This window comes from Aquarana catesbeiana, linkage group LG11 (genome assembly GCF_042186555.1).
Source record: "Aquarana catesbeiana isolate 2022-GZ linkage group LG11, ASM4218655v1, whole genome shotgun sequence".
NCBI lineage: Eukaryota > Metazoa > Chordata > Amphibia > Anura > Ranidae > Aquarana > Aquarana catesbeiana.
The window spans coordinates 136,490,986-136,504,493 of record NC_133334.1 but is presented as its reverse complement, the minus strand read 5'-3'; the positions used below and the strand labels follow the sequence as shown (position 1 = coordinate 136,504,493).

The 13,508-nt window shown below is 45.1% G+C and overlaps 1 protein-coding gene across 5 annotated transcripts in view; it reads left to right on the top strand.

The window, feature by feature from the left end:
- NOD2 (nucleotide binding oligomerization domain containing 2) overlaps positions 1–13,508 on the top strand; it is a 235,854-nt gene that overhangs the window by 103,463 nt on the left and 118,883 nt on the right. The window contains exon 1 of one of the 5 annotated variants that reach the window (XM_073604983.1): positions 11,030–11,193. The exons of the other annotated variants lie outside the window; for them this stretch is intronic. The gene's annotated coding sequence lies outside the window, so the exon portion shown is untranslated. Of the gene's footprint in view, positions 1–11,029; positions 11,194–13,508 lie in introns of those variants that run through there. 5 annotated transcript variants of the gene reach the window in all.

The window sequence follows — 13,508 nt, the reverse complement described above, 5'->3', positions numbered from 1 at the left end:
AAAACTAAAACTATGTCCCTTTTCATGCACAGAAAAGTCTCAGGCAGGAGAAGGTCATGGAAAGTGGCAGCCAGGAGGTGGCCGGGGTAAGTGGCAGCCAGGAGGTGGCCGAGCCCAGTAGCCTGCCCAAATCCCAGGTCCCTCCCCTCGACCTTCCACAAAAAAGTGCCAGGAAGAGGAGTAACCTGAAGGAGGCAGCAATTGGCCTAATTCTGAAGGCTACTGCGGCCCTCAGAAACCCCCCCAGTGTTCAAGAGGATTATGCCTACATGACAGCCTGCAAAATGCTGGAAATGGAGGAGGGCCAATGCCTCTTATCTGAGGAAGTGATCTTGCAAGCCCTAAATAAGGGGTTGAGGGGCGAACTCACAAGCCAAAACCACATTTGTGAGTTCAACTATGGTCCTCCTCCTCCTCCTCCAGCTCCTTCTCCTCCACCCCCTGCCACAACTCCAACACCAGAGCCACAGCCTGGAAGGAAGCGTCTAAGGAAGACCAGAGAGTGATGGCCTGGGTTCAGTCTGGTCTGACAAAAGACGTAGGCTGTTGTAAGACCACAGCCTGGGAACAGATATGTCATCTGCTGCTGTTCCTGATCTCTTGTAGTCCTGGACCGGATTTTGCTCCCTATTATAAGGACTCCTCAGGCCACCAATTTTGACTGTAAAATAATTGATGTGTGCCCTGGGGTACAAAGACTTCACAAATTTCACCAGTTTCTCCAGCATTGCCTTCCTCTTTCTTTTGTTATGACCCAGAATAAATGAATATTTATTTTTTCACAAATACTTGGCTATGTCTTTTAGTTCAAAAAGGACAGTTTGTTTGTGAGTAGGCAGATACATTTCTAAAATACAAAGTCAAATTAACAAGGGACATCAACCAATCTCCTTGAGGTAAAAAAATACAAGATAATAATGGTGTTGTGGTAACTTGACACACAAAACGAGAAATAATATTATGGAGAGCACTAGAAAACAAAAAAAATGCAGATCTTGATAAAACAAAAACAAAAAAAAAAAAAGTATTATGGAGATCTGACGAAAAAAAATAATTAATATTATTCATGAGATCACAGGAAATTATAAAGAAAGAAGTTTGTGAGAACTCTGTGTGAGTTCTCTGTGTGAGCAGCAAAACAACTTCATTCTTCTAGCATTCTAAAGAAGAAGAGAATGCGCTGCATTAAAAGATTTCAAAATTTGCAGCGTGACCAATGTGCTATGTCCATTACGAACGGTAGCTTTACCAGACCGAGCGCTTCCGTCTCGTAATTTATTCTGAGCATGCGTGGCACTTTGTGAGTCGGAATTGTGTACACACGACCGGAATTCACGCAAATGGATTTTGTTGTCGGAAAATTTGAGAACCAGATCACAAATTTTGTGCGACGGAAATTCCAATGTAAACTGTCCGATGGAGCCTACACACAGTCGGAATTTCCGACAACAAGCTCCGATCGCACATTTTAGGCCGGAAAGTCCGACCGTGTGTACGGGGCATCATACATAACACCAGCCTAAAGGATTACATTTTGGGATAAATATCTACAGTTTTACAATAAATAAGCAAGGGAAACTGGCCTTTTTATCTCTATTTTTTCCCAGTGTCTTCCTATTTAACCCATCTAAAATAAAGTTATATTACTAACACTGGTCCATCACTGGAGATCCCCAGATCACATTCCTTTGACTGAGGTGATCCACCTGACACATACCCACAGTACATATAAACATATGCTTGCTGTATCTGACAGCCGTATGCAATCTGCACATAAACAGTGGGCACTCTGAATAGACTGGTACAATCAGACGTATCAAAATCCCACCTGAACTCCTTGCGAGTTAAACACATCTCAGAGAGACTGGGAGCCTTATAACACCATTTTGTATTATATCACTTTGTTAATAACAATGTGATAATCTTATACTTTTTTTTGTTGCTCACCACCAGTATATGGCAAATACTATGCATATTCATCTCATACTTTGCCTTTTATATGTTAAAACCTTTTCTCAATAAAAATCTATTAAAAGTAAAATAAAGTTATATTAACCAAACTATTTTCCCATGTGAATGCTCCATCTGCTGCCCCAAAAGACTATGTATGGGCAAAGTATAGCAAAGTTAATTGGTGTGATACAATTGCTTTCCAAAATGAAGTGGTTAAAGTAGATGTTGGAATATTGTATAATGTATATAAAGAACATTTTACTTTGGGGTCATTGTTCATGCACATACTGTATTCCCTGTATGAAAGAAAACCACATTATTATAACTATACACAGGGCTTTTTTTCAGGGGGAACTTGGTGGAACTCAATTCCACCACCTCTGGCTCCAGACCCTTTGGTGCTTGCTTACCACAATCACTTGTAAACACAGAAGTCTGGTTTCTGTGTTTACAAGTGACAGCTCTGCACTCTGTGTGTAATCTCCTTGAACTCTGCACTCTGTATGTAATGCAACCCTGATATTTAATGCCCCTTTAAGACCCTTCTACTGTTTGTGGAATATGACCATGCCCACTATTTAATGTGATTTGGAGGGTGTGTGTGGGGGGAGGGGTTTTGGGGAGTCGTGGTTGAGTTCCAGCACCTATTGTTTAAGAAAAAAAGCCCTGACTATACACATTTCATTATACGTTCCTTCGCTGGACCTGATACATGAGCAGATGTTTCAAAGAAGGACCTTACTTTGTCACTGAAAATCTACTATGTATAATTTGTGTCAAAGGGAAGGCTTCACAATAAATGAAAGAGGAGACAAGAATATGACTCATTGTGCAATAAAATAACTCATGCAAACAAGTAAAACAACTCTTTTTTCTCGAAGCACACCTCAGCTATGGAAGAGCCCTGGTGCCATCCTGAATTTTTTTTCACAGAATTCTGAGTTTGAAAGTCAGCATATTGAGTATGAAAGTCAGAATTCAGAGTTTCAAACACAGAATTCAGATTTGTAATCTCAGAATTCTGATTTGTAATCTCAGAATTCTGACTTTTACCCCAGGTTCACACTGACAGCGGGATTGAAACTCGCACAATTTCATTCCCGCATGTCAGTCTGACTTCGGGGGCAATTTCAGAGACATCTGTGTGGGTTTCTGCACAGATGTCTATACAAATCGCACCCCAAAGTCACCAAAAGTAGTACAGAAACTACTTTTGGAAATTGGTGCGGCCCTGGAAAGTCGTGACGCACCGATTCAGACAGTGCCATTGCCGGCAATAGCCGCAGATTTGGCATGCAATTTGACATGTCAAATTGCAGGCCAAATCGCATCAATGTGAACCTAGGCCCTTAGCAATGCCTTACCATACTCTTACTACTGGAGCAGTAACCATGAGACTCAGTTGCTTCATACCTGAGCTCAGTCCCCACACTCCACACCTTACCTCGGTAGGTATGACCATCAAAACCAAAATGACCATGAGGAGACCCCATCCTCATACTACCTTCCAAATCTATAATTCACCTCCTCCACCACCTCCTCCACCACATTCCAAGACTGTTGCATTGAACATTGTTATTGTCTGTAGTCCACCCTACCAACAAATACTGGTATATAGCTCCGTACAATCAGTCAAGGTGGATACACCACCCCAGTGGTGGCTGGTGAAGTTTTAGGATAGGGGGGCGTCAGACCTCGCCCTTCCTTTTTCACCCCTCCCACTTCTCATAAGCCCCACCCCTTATCTAATCTACTCACTCCGTCCCCTGTATTCCACTTGCTTCCACCCATAGTGTCAGGAGTATACAGCCGCAGCATCACAGCACAGAGTATACACCCCCCAGCATCATAGATCAAGGTATATAGTGCAGCCTCAATCACAGATATATTACACCCTCCTGTACATATTAGCCCTTCCTGTACATATTACACCCACCTGTACATATTAACCCCCCTCCCTGTACATATTACACCCTCCTGTACATATTACACTCTTCTGTACATATTACACCCCCTGTACATATTACCCCCTTCTGTACATATTAACCCTCCTCCCTGTACATATTAACCCCCCTCCCTGTACATATTAACCCTCCTCCCCGTACATGTTACCCCCCCGTACATATTACCCCCCCCATGTACATATTACACCCTCCTGTACATATTAACCCCTCCTGTACATATTAACACCCCTCCCTGTACATATTACCCCCCCCCTGTACATATCACCCCCTCCTGTACATATTACCCCTCCTGTACATATTAACCCCCCTCCCTGTACATATTACCCCCCCCGTACATATTACCCCCCTCCCCTGTACATATTAACCCCCCTCTCTGTATGTAGTATCCCCTCCCTGTACACAGTACCCCCTCTTGCCTACATTTACCCCCCTTCCTTTTACACATCCCCCCATGTATTGCATCCTCCATGTACACATTGACCCCCATCCCCCTACACATTGCCTTCTTGAACTTGTCCACTGTCTCCAAAAATATGGCTGAGATGGTGCAGTAATTACTACTGAGCCTGGCAGGGGTTAAAGCTGATGCTGTCTCATTGACTCACATTCTCTCCAGTCTTCACATTCTTGAGATCCCTAATCTGCCATTCATCAAGTACACAGCAAGGACCGGCAGAGCTGAGAAAAGTCCCATAACAAGTCACTGGACTGAAGCCAGAGTACTGCAGGCTTCCCAGAGAGAGGTTCGTCTGATGCTTGCCTGGGGGTAGTCACAGCGTGAGAGACGTCCACCAGGGGCATGCCTGTAGGAGCTGGAAGACAGGGAGGAGGTAAGCCAGGAGGAGGAAGAGCTGCTCCATACTGCCATAGTGAGTGATGCCTCTGCTCTCCACACAGCAGTGAGCCGGGTACATGGAAGTGACGCGGCAGTGGCTGCAAAAAGTCTTCCTCCATCCTCGCCAATTAAAAATCGGAAAGGAGGCCACATACGAATCAGTAAGGAGTGGAAGTATTTGCGGGCGCAGTGCTTGCGCCCCGAGCCCTCCCTTAACATGGGCAAATCAGCTTCCCAGCTTGCAATCAGCTGATTGCAAGCTGGGAAGCTTCCCATAGACTGCCGTGTGTCCGGCGCCTGGACACTCTTAAAGGGCCTTTATTTTGTGATACCAACCCCACTGTCTGATCAATACAGGGTGCACTCTGATGTCATTATGTTAAATATCATCATAACTACGATACAGCAATTTAAATGTGAAAGCTACATGAAATAGGATAAGGTATTATTTTTTATAATTCATAACACTTTAATAATAATTCAGAAATAATCATTTATTTCTATGGAAATGCTATTACTGGTGACGATTTATTGTTGTGTGGTTGAACACTTTGAAAAATTGTATGAGTAGAAAGGACTTTGCAATTCACACTTACTACCACCACTACTACTACTTACTAACTTACTAACAGCTGCCTGGATCTGAGAACAATGCTCTGTACCCGGATGTTGGAGATCATTACTAAAAAGGTGTATAAAGTCTTATGCAGCGTACACACGACCGGACTTTCCGGCAGACTAGGTCCGACGGTGTTCCCGACGGACTTCCAGCGGACTTCCTGAACGGACGGACTTGCCTACACACGACTGGACTTTCCGGCAGACTAGGTCTGCCGGTCTTCCCGACGGACTTTCGACGGAGTTACGATGGACTTTCCGAATGAACGGACTTGCCCACACATGGACAAGTCCGTACTCGGGTACGATGGGACTAGAAAAGGAAGTCAATCTCGCCGCTTTTATCGGCGAGATTGACACCTTGCGGGCCCCGTCGCAGGGTATACCAGGCCCTTAGGTCTGGTATGGATTTTATGGAGAACCCCCTACGCTGAAAGAACGGCGTGGGGATCACCCCAAAATCCATACCAGACCCTTATTCGAGCACACAGCCCGGCCGGTCAGAACAGGGGGTGGGGACGAGCGAGCGCCCCCCCTCCTGAACCATACCAGGCCACATGCCCTCAACATGGGGTGGTGGGTGCTTTGGGGGAGGGGGGCGCTCTGCGGGACCCCACCCCAAAGCACCTTGTCCCCATGTTGATGAGGACAAGGGCCTCTTCCCGACAACCCTGGCCGTTGGTTGTCGGGGTCTGCGGGCGGGAATCCGGGAGCCCCCTTTAATAAGGGGGCCCCCAGATCCCAGCCCCCCCACCCTATGTGAAAGAGTATGGGGTACATTGTACCCCTACCCATTCACCTAGGGAAAAAGCGTCAATAAAAACACAGTAAACAGGTTTTTAAATTAACTTATTAGGTAGCTCTGGGGGTCTTCTTCCGACTTCGGGGGTCTTCTTCCGACTTCTCCGCTCTCTCCGGCCTCTTCTCCCAGTGTTCGGCCTCTTCTCCCAGTGTCCAGTACTTCTGCCGGGCTCCTCTGCTATCTTCTGCCGCTCTTTTGATAGCGGTGGCCCGGTCTTCTGCGTCATCTTCTTCCCTCTTCTCTTTTTCCGATGTTGACACGACACTCTCTCCCGCTGTAATGCTGTGTGGATGGTGCGTAATGACTTATATAGGCATGGGACGGTGATGTCACCCGAGGACCCCGCCCACTTATGACGTCACAGTCCCCGCATGCCCCGAGAAGTCGGAAGAGGGCCCCCGAAGTCGGAAGAAGACCCCCAGAGCTGCCTAATAAATTAATTTAAAAACCTGTGTACTGTGTTTTTTATTGACGCTTTTTCCCTAGGTGAATGGGTAGGGGTACGATGTACCCCATACTCATTCACATAGGGTGGGGGGCCGGGATCTGGGGGCCTCCTTATTAAAGGGGGCTCCCGGATTCCAATAAGCGCCCCACCCGCAGACCCCGACAACCAACGGCCAGGGTTGTCGGGAAGAGGTCCTTGTCCTCATCAACATGGGGACAAGGTGCTTTGGGGTGGGGGGCTGCAGGGCACCCCCCCTCCACCAAAGCACCCACCCCCCCATGTTGAGGGCATACGGCCTGGTACGGTTCAGGAGGGGGGGGGCGCTCGCTCGTCCCCACCCCTTTCCTGACCGGCCGGGCTGCATGCTCGGATAGGGGTCTGGTATGGATTTTTTCGGCGTAGGGGGTTCCCCTTTAAATCCATACCAAACCTAAGGGACACTGTTGCCTCCCCCCCCCACGCTCGCTGCAATAGGAAAATGTGTTTTTCTGTTGCAGCGAGCGCGAGATGTAGCACCCTATCGAGCTGGAAACATTCTCGTGGGCAGGTGCTGTATCTGCCCTAGCGTCGTATTTGGTCCGTTGGACCAGCATACAGACCAACGGGCTTTCCGATAGGAACAGAATCCGGCGGAGTTCCGGTGGAAGATTTGAAGCAAGTTTCAAATCTAAAGTCAGTCGGATTTCCGACCGAAACGGTCCGTCGGAAGTCCGATGCAGCCAACACACGGTCAGATTGTCCGCCGGATTCCGTCCGTCGAACTAGTCCAGTCGAAAAGTCTGCCGTGTGTACGCTGCATTACAGTTTGTTGCTCTGGCTCAACAGGCATGTGTTGGAGCTCTGCAGAGAGTCCACTGCTCCCACACAGAGACCAAGGATCCTCTTCTACAGCATGCTGCAAGAGGACAGGCTTTGGCTGCCTAAACTGTATGAAAGTTAGTACCGTAATACTGGCTTTGTTCAAAATTATGGCTATACCAGCAGTTCTGGATGCAGATGGATAAAAGGGGCTAAAAGGCATAATTTGCATGACTCCGCCCAATTACCCATAAGCAGAGACTGCGCTTTTTTGGGGGGTTTTGCAGTGGATGTGAGGACGTGTAAATACCTTCTGTTATAAGAAGTCAGTGGTGTATTCCACAGTACTAAGGATAGAGCTTTTCAGTTCTTTATGTACCACCTCACTGTAATCTTAATGGTTGAAGTGTTTCCCTTCTGAAAGTTCCAGTTACTTAAATAAAGAAATATCAAACCCTAATGCCACGTACACACGAGCGGACTTCTCTTCCGCCTGAACTCTGAAGGACTTTTCAACGGAGTTCCGACGGAACGGACTTGCCTACACACGGTCTCACCAAAGTCCGATCGTTTCGAACGTGATGACGTACGACCGGACTAGAATAAGGAAGTTCATAGCAAGTAGCCAATAGCTGCCCTTGCGTCGTTTTTGGTCTGTCGGACTAGCATACAGACGAACAGATTTTTCGACAGGAATCGAGTCAGTCAGAAAGATTTGAAATGTTCTATGTCCGTCTGAATTTTTGGCAGAAAAGGTCAGATGAAGGTCCGATGAAGCCCACACATGATCGGAATGTCTGACAGAATCGTTCCGTCGGACACTTTCTGCCGGAAAGTCCTATGCGGCATAAATGCCGTGTACACACGAGCGGACTTCTAGTCCGCCTGAACTCCGAAGGACTTTTGACGGAGTTCCGACAGAGTTGCGACGGAGTTCCAACGAAACGGACTTGCCTACACACGATCACACCAAAGTCCGATCGTTTAGAACGTGATGACGTTCGACCGGACTAGAATAAGGACGTTCATAGTCAGTAGCTAACAGCTGCCCCTGAGTCCTTTTTTTGTCCGTCGGACTAGCATACAGACGCACGGATTTTTCGATCGGACTCGAGTCCGTCGGAAAGATTTGAAACGTGTTCTATTTCTAGCTCCGTCTGAATTTTCGACAGAAAAGGTCCGATGAAGGTCCAGTGAAGCCCAAACACGATCGGAATGTCTGACGAAATAAAGAGATAAAATACATATAGCACTGCAGACCTTGGCACTTACTGTGATTGCTGTGCATCTTTCTTTCCAATGGATTAATGATTATGTGTAACTTTTATGTATTTAACTTTTTTTTTCATTGCCATAACCTAGGGGGGCTTACAAGTTGACAGTTGGCTTGACTAATGGGAGAGTTTACTTCCTTAAAGGGTTGCAGGTTGTTCACTGGCACTACGTACATCTCCTGCTTGCAATTATAGGGTGATTGCCAACATAAGTGAAGCCTGCCATGTACCCAGTACAATTATGAAGTGATGTAATCAGGGCACATGCCTACCTACCTGGAAGTTCAGGGAAGCTGCACTTTGGGACTGAACTTTGGGACTGGAGCTGGCAGCGATCAAAAACAAGTATTATTGCTATGTTTGCACACATAGGATTAAAAAGATCTACTGTAGAGTGTTTAGCAGACCGCCTAGGATGCATAAGGCTCCTTTCATATGGTCACCGTCAGCAGGGGACCCGTTAATCTGCTGCTGAATCAGTGCAGCACAGAACAAATATCACTTCAGTCTTTTCCAGACCTATGTTAGATCTATGGGAAGCCAGATGGAATTGGACGTGCATCCGTTTGCATCAAACTACCTTAGATCCATCACTTTTAGGTTCACAAAATCCAGAAAAAAATGCAGATTTTACCCTATTTTTCTGAATCTAGATGGACTCGGTAATCGGATGAAAACGGATGCAAGTCCATTATATCTGTCCACCCATGTTCTAAAATGCAACTTCTGCTCAGGTCCACCTGAAAAACTGACAGGCGCATCTGATCGGAAGGACCGTGTAAAAAGGGAGCTTAAGCCTCATACACGCGGTCGGATTTTCGGCAGACAAAGCGCCAGACTTTTGTCCGAAGGGTGTGTGCCGTGAACTTGTCTTGCATACAAACGGTACACAATTGTCGGCCAACAAACACGAATGTAGTGACGTACTAAACGTACTACGAGCCGATAAAGAGGAAGTTCAATTGTCAGGCACCACCCTTTGGGCTCCTTCTGCTAATTTCGTGTTAGTAGAAGTTTGGTGAGTGTTGATTCGCGCATTTCATTTCGTGCTTTTCAGTTTGCGCTTTTCAGTTTGCGCTTTTCAGTTTGTTTCTGAACAGCCATTCGTCAACCAGCAATGTTGCGGAATCGGAGGAGAGAACGTGCTATTATTGGCATTGGAGTTATTGCTTTGAACTAAGTCCAGTCCAGGAACAGGAAGAGGAGGATTTCTTGGAACAAAAATTGGTTGCTTAATCGTGACCAATTATGTCATATGCCTTATGACATGCTGTGGGAGCTCCAGGAGAATAAACTAGATGATTTTCGGAATTATCTCTGGATGACGGACCCCTGCTTTCACCAACTCTTGGCATCGCTGACCCTCTTATATTAAGAAGCGGGACACATGCATGTGTTATATTTTCTATATTTTTGGATGCATAGAAAGCACTTTTTGGTTACGTTCTATTGGCAGATAGCGTATCTATTTTTTTTTTTAGTTTTCTTTTTTTAATGCACAATAAAAAAATTGTGTAGAATAATACTTGGACTCTGTTTTACTTCAAATGACTGTTTGGGAGTAGGCCAGTACATTTTCAAAAATACAATGTAAAATTAACAAGGGACACCAACTACAGGATAATAGTGTTGTGGTAACTTGGCCAAAAAAAAAATACAATCATAATAATATTATTTTTGATATCACTAGAAAACAAAAGAATAACTCCATCAGTATCACCAGCAAAGCAGCTTCATTATTATCCCATTAAAGAAGAAGAGAATTGTGCACTACAATTCTCTAATTCATAATTTGCCGCGTCAAGAATGTTAATTCTCCATTACGAATGCTAGTTTACAAGACCGACCGCTTCCGTCTCGTTCTTGTTTCCAAGCATGCGTGTTTGTACTTTGGACTTTTGTGTGACGGACTTGTGTACAGACGATAGGAAAATCTGACAACAGACATTTGTCAGCTGAAAATGTATTAGCCTGCTAACCAACATTGTCTGATGGAGCATACTAACGGTCGGATTTTAGGCAAACGGTCTGTCATCACACAATTCCCTCCTGAAAATCCGGTCGTGTGTGCAAGGCTTTAGGATAGAAAATGTGGAGCCTTTAGTACTACTTTGACCCAGCTGCACTAAATAGCACTGCTCTAGTAAGTAGCAATTTGTTACTGCCTTCACAGGCAATGATGAGCCACACATAAAATACCTAGAAATAAAGAACATCTATTTTCTGATCACTGTTCTGTAAATATGGTAATTTTCAGTCTGATATAGATTGTACAGTGAGGAGAGGAAAGCATGGTGGTAGTGTAAGTTGATACGACATGTAGGAAGTTGTACATAGGAGGAGCCTGTGTCTCCAATACTAGATATACACAGCAGACATGTTAGCTGAATTCTGTCTGCGGCTCCTTTACCACGTTCTGTTAGATCTTTCTTACTATATGCTGCTTACTGTACCTGTTACCATATACTTGATGATATTGAGGGTGGATGTTCACATTACCGGTAAGGAGATTTTTTTTAGTGTATTGTTTGTGTTGATTAGACTGCATTATACGTGTATTGTTACTCTAAGGACAGACAGACATGCCCACATGCAACATTTCTAAATGTCTTCTGCTAACAGACCTTTTGCCTGAAAAACATGGTTTATTTTCCCTTTTTATAAAACTTTTTACCTATTTCTCTAGAATTATGGCAACATTCACATGGGTAGCCAGGGGCGCATAGCTTGCTGCATTCAACTACACCCCTGGGACCCAACCTTTGTGCGGCCCTCAGTTTGCAGTCTTTAACCATCTCTCGTAAAATGCCTGCAGTCTTTAACCATCTCTCATATCATGTTCACAGTCTCTCTCATATCATGTCTACAGTCTCTGAACATCTTTCATATCATGTCTGCAGGCTCTGATAATCTCTCATATAGTGTTCGCAGGCTCTGACCATCTCTCATATCATGTCTACAGTCTCTGAACATAACTTATATCATGTTCACAGTCTCTCTCATATCATGTCTACAGTCTCTGAACATCTCCATAGCTTCCAACTGCCCCTAATTCCGAGGGACTGTCCCTGATTTGGAGCAATGTCCCTCATTCCTCCTCATTTGTCCCTCATTTTGGTCTGATCTACATAGTTGTATATAAAATGCACTTTTTATCTTTCAAAAAGCATTTTCCCAGTGCTAAACCTTTCATCCAAATTCTAAATTGCTGCATTTGTACATTTTAAAAGCCCATATAAAGGATTAGTAGTGGTAAAAAAAAGCCCTTGTGGATTTAATTAACCTTTCTTTTTGTTAATTCTCCTTTAACCGCTTGGCGCCCGCTGGCTGTCATATGACGGCCAGGCGGCGCGGCTCTCGTTCTGGGAGGGCGTCATATGATGCCCTCGCCTTCCCGGCCCACAAAGGGGCACGCGCCCCGACAGCGGCAATCGCGCGCACCCGCCGTGTCACTGGGCACCCGATGCGCGCCGGGCACCCGCGATTGCACGGTAACACGGCAGGACCGTGGATCTGTGTAACACACAGATCCACGTCCTGTCAGAGGAGAGGAAACCGATGTGTGTTCTCAGTATAGAGCAACACCGATCGGTCTCCTCCCCTTGTTAGTCCCCTCCCCCTTCAGTTAGAAACACTCCCTAGGAACAAAATTAACCCCTCGATCACCGCCTAGTGTTAACCCCTTCCCTGCCAGTCACATTTATACAGTAATCAGTGCATTTTTATAGCATGGATTGCTGTATAAATGTGAATGGTCCCAAAAATGTGTCAAAAGTGTCCGATATTTCTGCCACAATATTGCAGTCACGATAAAAATCACAGATCGCCGCCATTACTAGTAAAAAAAAAATAATAAAAATGCTATAAATCTATCCTCTATTTTGTAGACGCTATAACTTTTGCGCAAACCAATCAATATACGCGTATTGCGATTTTTTTTGCCAAAAATATGTAGAAGAATATGTATCGACCTAAGCTGAGGAAAAAATTTGTTTAAAAAAAAAAAAATTGTATATTTATTATAGCAAAAAGTAAAAAATATTGTGTTTTTTTCAAACTTGTTACTCTTCTTTTGTTCATAGTGCAAAAAATAAAAACCGCAGAGGTGATCAAATGCCACTAAAAGAAAGCTCTATTTGTGGGGAAAAAATAATACAAATTTAATTTGGGTACAGTGTTGCATGACCGCGCAATTGTCATTCAAAGTGTGACAGCGCTGAAAGCTGAAAAATGGCCTGGGCAGGAAGGGGGTGAAAGTGCCCTGTATTGAGATGGTTAAGGGGGTGTGGCAGGAGGCGTGTCCTATGCCTACATACGTTTGGTAGTAGGTGTCCCTCATTCCCATCTCAAAATGTTGGGAGGTATGACATCTCTCATATCATGTCTGCAGGCTCTGACAATCTCTCATATTGTGTTCGCAGTCTCTGACCATCTCTCATATCCTGTTTGCAGTCTCTGACCATCTCTCATACTCATATCATGTCCACAGTCTCTGACTATCTCTCATATTATGTCTGCAGTCTTTGACCATCTCTCATATCATGTCTGCAGTCACTGACCATCTCTCGTATCATATCTGGAGTCTCTGACCATCTCTCATATCATGTTCACAGTCTCTGATCATCTCTCATAACATGTCTGTAGTCTCTGACCATCTCTCATATCATGTCTGTAGCAGTGGCGGCTGGTGAAGTTTTAGGATGGGGGGGTGGCAGACCCCACCCTTCCTTTTTGACCCCTCCCAATTGGTGAAAATGGGCGTGGTTTTAGCGAAATAGTGGGCATGGCTCTAACGTGGTGTGGTTAGCGTTTGAGA